Genomic DNA, 4,688 nt, shown 5'->3' with positions numbered 1-4,688 from the left:
AACAAACATGTTCCAGAGGATATACAGTTCATTCTCTGACCACCAGCCTTCCCTCCCTTGCAGCAAATAGGAAAAGGAAGCAGAACACAGACAACAGGGTGAAAGCTGGTCAGAGGCTGGCGGGGAGACTGGACAGCAATGATTTAAGAACATTTGAGAACAGCACTAGCCACTCCTGTCAATGGAACAGATTTATCAGTAGATTGTTATACTTTTAATTCTGCTTCAAATACTGACTTTCTTCTTCTCGTCACTAACAAACCTCATGCTAAACCAGTGAATCACCACAAATCTGTAACATATACGTTTGACATATTTTGGAACTATAAAGGTTATCTAACATGATAACCTTTAACTAATGAAGTAATGGAACAGATCTCAGGGATGCTCAGTTGGGATGTCTGCATCCCCTGCTCAGTACAGATAAGACCATGATTCTGGCTGGCTGATTTCAAACAAACCCATCATTATACAGTGGGGGGGGGAACGGCTCTAAAATACTGGCAGTTTTGGTTGCCAGAACTTTGCCGTCTTTATAGGGTAAAATTTTGGCGACCAAAACTGCCAGTATTTTACCGTATTTGCTAAAATACAGTAAAATTCTGGCAACTGCAGCTGCCGGTATTTTACCGTATTTCCCAATATATGGTAAAATACCGTATTTCCTAAAATATGGTAAAATAAAAAGATGAAAATGTGGTTTTGCCGTAGTAAATACAGTATTACTTCCTGAGGCATAATATCTACATAAGTGAAAAACACGGCCAGACTGTATGATATATTGGCATTTTATTGTAAAAAAAACCCCAAAAACTTTATGGTAAATCACTGGTAACTGTTCTTACCAGAATTTTATCATAAAAATTACAGTACAACACACAAGAAAGTGTAATTTGTCAGCATTTCAATACAGAAAGTTATAAAGAAAATAAGTCCAAATTAAAAAAAATACAGATTACGAGTAATCCACTTAGAAACAATTTCTATTTAAAAATTCAGTTAAAAAAAGAATAGATTCTATTTCCTGTCCAGTTTCCTCAAAGTATTACTGAGATCTGGAAAAAAAAGAAAAAACAAAAAAATCAGCATGTATCCATATATACGGAGCCCTCCAGGGGACATGGGGATTTTTTTTTTCTTTTGCGTTCCCTCGCAAAACTTTTGCGTTCCCTCGCAATAATCTACTGATCAGTTCATGCGGCATAATTGATACTGTAAGCTTTTTTACGGTGGCCGCCGTACTTTCTGCTTTAATACAAGCTTATAAGGTTTTTCCATGGACTATATTATCGCGGGGTAATAAGTCATCTGATTGTCTCTATTGTGTTCGTAGTCGGAATGGTTTAAAGGGCTGCTTTTAGTGCCGTTCCATCTGAGCCTTAACAGACATAAACATGCAGTAAATACATCGATTTTCAATCAGTTTTTTTGCACCAAAGCGTTAATAATAATAAACACGTTTTATATTATAAAACACAGCAAACTAATGGTCAGTGGCGCAACTGCACATTACTCAGGTGGATGCGAAAACATAAATCGGCGCCTCCCCCCCGCCCCGAGGTAAGGAACTTTCAGGGTGAAGGACCGACGCTCAACAACACCCCGCCCCCCCACCCCGAGGCGACGCTACATGGAGTGTAAAACTCCCTACATTTACCTCGTTATGTGCGAGAGGTGACGGAGTGTATGGGAAAACATAATCGGCGCGTCGCCCCCTCCAGACGGGGTTTTGGCGCCCCCTCTGGTGCTGCGCCCCTATGCGTTGCATACGCTGCATACCCACTTTTTGCGCCTCTGCTAATGGTGGTAGTTGGCCGCACTGGATTAACTCGGGGAATCTAATCTGTCCGTGTATCAATCAACTCCTAACCTCTTCTTTGTTCTGTCACAATTATCGATTTTTTTAATTTTTATTATCATGCTCCAAACTTTGCGAGGACTGACCACCCAGCTCACACGCTTCCTCATACACACAGAGCCAGCAGCAGCCAGTAACCTTCCCATTCATACTTGATGACGTCAAGCCCACATCAACACGCACACCACCAGGTGTCAAAGCTGCTGCTTCTGTCATATCAATAATTACTTATTTCATTCATATTGCTCTTATAGAGCCTCAGTGAAAATGTGTTTATTATTATTAACGCTTTGGTGCAAAAAAACTGATTGAAAATCGATTTATTTACTCTGTTAAGGCTAAGATGGAACGGCACAGAAAGCAGCCCTTTAAACCATTCAGACACGAACACAATGGAGACACAATCAGATGACTTATTACCCCGCGATAATAACTCAATAGTCCATGGAAAACCCTTATAAGCTTATATTAAAGCAGAAAGTACGGCGGCCACCGGAAAAAAGGCTTACAGTATCAATTATGCCGCATGAACTGATCAGTAGATTATTGCGAGGGAACGCAAAACTTTTTGCGAGGGAACGCAAAAGAAAAGAAATTCCCCATGTCCCCTGGGGGGCTCCGTACATTTAAGAGATAACCTATTGTAGAAGAAAAACCGTTGATAAAAGGATTCTTGCTCTGGGTTGAGCGTAACAAGTCACTGAGTTCAGACTTTGCTCAGGATGGTGTGCGTCATAGTTATGGTCTTCCCCGTTACAGGTTGAGATTGAGACTCACATATTGTCAATGAGGTGTTTCCTCTCTGCTGGAAAACAAACAAAGCAAAAGTTAGAATGATGCACTACATGAACATCATATAAATTCAGCATTTGCTTAAATGTTTGTTTCACCTTTGTTGACTTGCATATGGACACTGGTACTTCAACCAAGCGGTGTGATAATTTCTGACTGAAAATTCAGTAGTTCTTAAACCTTTGTTGTCGACAGGTGTGATCCTCTCTGCAACCAGACAAAATACACAAACAAAAAACATAAATAAAAACAAGACCTGTTGTTTCAGGGAATTTTCTATCTTCATGGAAATCCTTTCTTTTGGGAGAAACATGTTTCTCTTTACAATTTTTTACTTTTTGATCAGTAATTCAGGATAGATGACACAAGAACAACTCAATGCAGAAAATGAAACAGAAAAAAAATCCCAAAAATTCAAAAACAAAGGGTTGATCATTTAAAAAGTGAACAGCCCTTATTTGGTGTGCATATCACCATCAATTGTTTAGATTTGAGCTTTATATCTTGTTATAATTCCATGTTCATGAGGAGTAATTTCCTCATGAAAACATGCTTGCGACAACCTCGGATCTCCATGGCAACCATTCGGTAGTGCTTCAATGCTTCCTCATGCATCGCGCCGCCCATTTATACAAAGCTCTGTCTTGGAACACTAGTCCCCTGCTGAGCGCCCGCCCCCCAGAGCACCCCTCCCTTGCGCCTCCCCACAGTCTAAATATTAGTTTGTCAAACCTGGGTCCACTACATGCATCTGACCTACTAGGCCAGTGGTTCCCAAACTTTTTGTCCTGCGCCCCCCCAGTGGTTTCCAAACATTTTCTGGGCCCCCCTCTCTACAAATAGCTGTGTGGTTGAACGATGTGTTGTTTTTATTTTTGGTGGGGCCTAAATGAATCTATGTAGCTGAACATAGACAACAACCCTATAAGCTACTTGTTAACAAGCTTAAGGTGCTGTATTGTTATTAGCTAGTCATCTTTTAGCTAACATTACCTGCATCCAACAGCTTTACTCAACAGTCGGTTAGTTTGGGTGAAAAACTGTGAAAAGTTCTTTGCTATTTGCTGGTTTGCTGCCATGATTTTAACACACCTGTAGCTCTGCTCAGCAGCAGCAGGTCTCCTTCACTGCCCACAGGTGTAAACCCAGCGCGAGTGTCGTAGCGCTCATGTTGCGTTTAAAGGCGGCTCGGAAAAATAGGTTACCAAATGTTAACAACGGATGAAACGGTTTTAACTGCTGATAAAAGTGACAGAGGATACAGATATGGGAAGTGTGGAATCCCCTACTGTATCAAATTGACAGGAATAAGAGAGTTGGCCATTCTAAGGTAAAAACCCAGCGCATACAGCGTTCATGGTCTCTGTTTTCATCCAGACGGCTTCCCGCGCCCCCCCTAGGGGGCGCTCCCCACAGTTTGGGAACCTCTGTACTAGGCTATGAGCTCAGTTAGAAAATACCAGGCCTTGCCAGTAGGTGGCCCTTTACAAATGAAACTGAATTATAAACACCAAATAATGTGGAAAAACATTGCATAAATCAGGACATGAAATAAAGGTAAACGTAAATATTTCTATGGATGGTGCCTGGAGCCGTTTGTTCTATGTTGTCTGGATTTCATTCCACAAATATGTTGCATTTTATGAATGAAATGTACACCTTCATTGTTTGGCAAGAGCATCTTTGGTTTTTTTCTTCTTTTTTCAAATGTATGTCCCCAAACAGAGAGAACCCTTGTAACATGTTAAACAATCTTACATCCAAATTTCAATACACAAATTGACTTTAAAAGTTGCACGTTTTAGGCAATTTTTGAAATAGATACTCACCATTTATCTGAGTCTCATGAAGGCCAATAAGTTGTCTTCAACCATTTATGTAAGTTACAATTCCTGCAAGCTAGCAGAAACAAAGCTGTAAATGTGAACACTTTTCATACAGGAAAACAAATTGATACAGCTGAGACAATTTATGCTACGTTAGTTTTTCTCAGTCACTTTTGGTGCATTTCTCAAGTCATTGTTGGCATTTACAAAAC

General features: G+C 40.4%; 1 long non-coding RNA gene across 2 annotated transcripts; it reads right to left on the bottom strand.

The window, feature by feature from the left end:
• Positions 1 to 2,422: 2,422 nt before the first annotated feature.
• On the bottom strand, positions 2,423 to 4,639 carry LOC106939376 (uncharacterized). 2 transcript variants are annotated; one of them, XR_001422825.1, is made up of 3 exons: positions 4,480 to 4,639; positions 2,749 to 2,857; positions 2,423 to 2,663 (listed from the first exon to the last, which is right to left on the bottom strand). It is a non-coding gene; the product is annotated as an uncharacterized LOC106939376 (long non-coding RNA). The 2 variants fall into 2 exon arrangements; XR_001422826.1 differs by having other exon boundaries at positions 2,423 to 2,660.
• Positions 4,640 to 4,688: the final 49 nt, after the last annotated feature.

Source organism: Poecilia latipinna, unplaced genomic scaffold (assembly GCF_001443285.1).
Source record: "Poecilia latipinna isolate Pla-1442-1.1 unplaced genomic scaffold, P_latipinna-1.0 Scaffold2850, whole genome shotgun sequence".
In the NCBI taxonomy this organism is placed as follows: domain Eukaryota; kingdom Metazoa; phylum Chordata; class Actinopteri; order Cyprinodontiformes; family Poeciliidae; genus Poecilia; species Poecilia latipinna.
The sequence above is the reverse complement of the archived record's forward strand: the minus strand, read 5'-3'. Positions and strand labels throughout refer to the sequence as shown.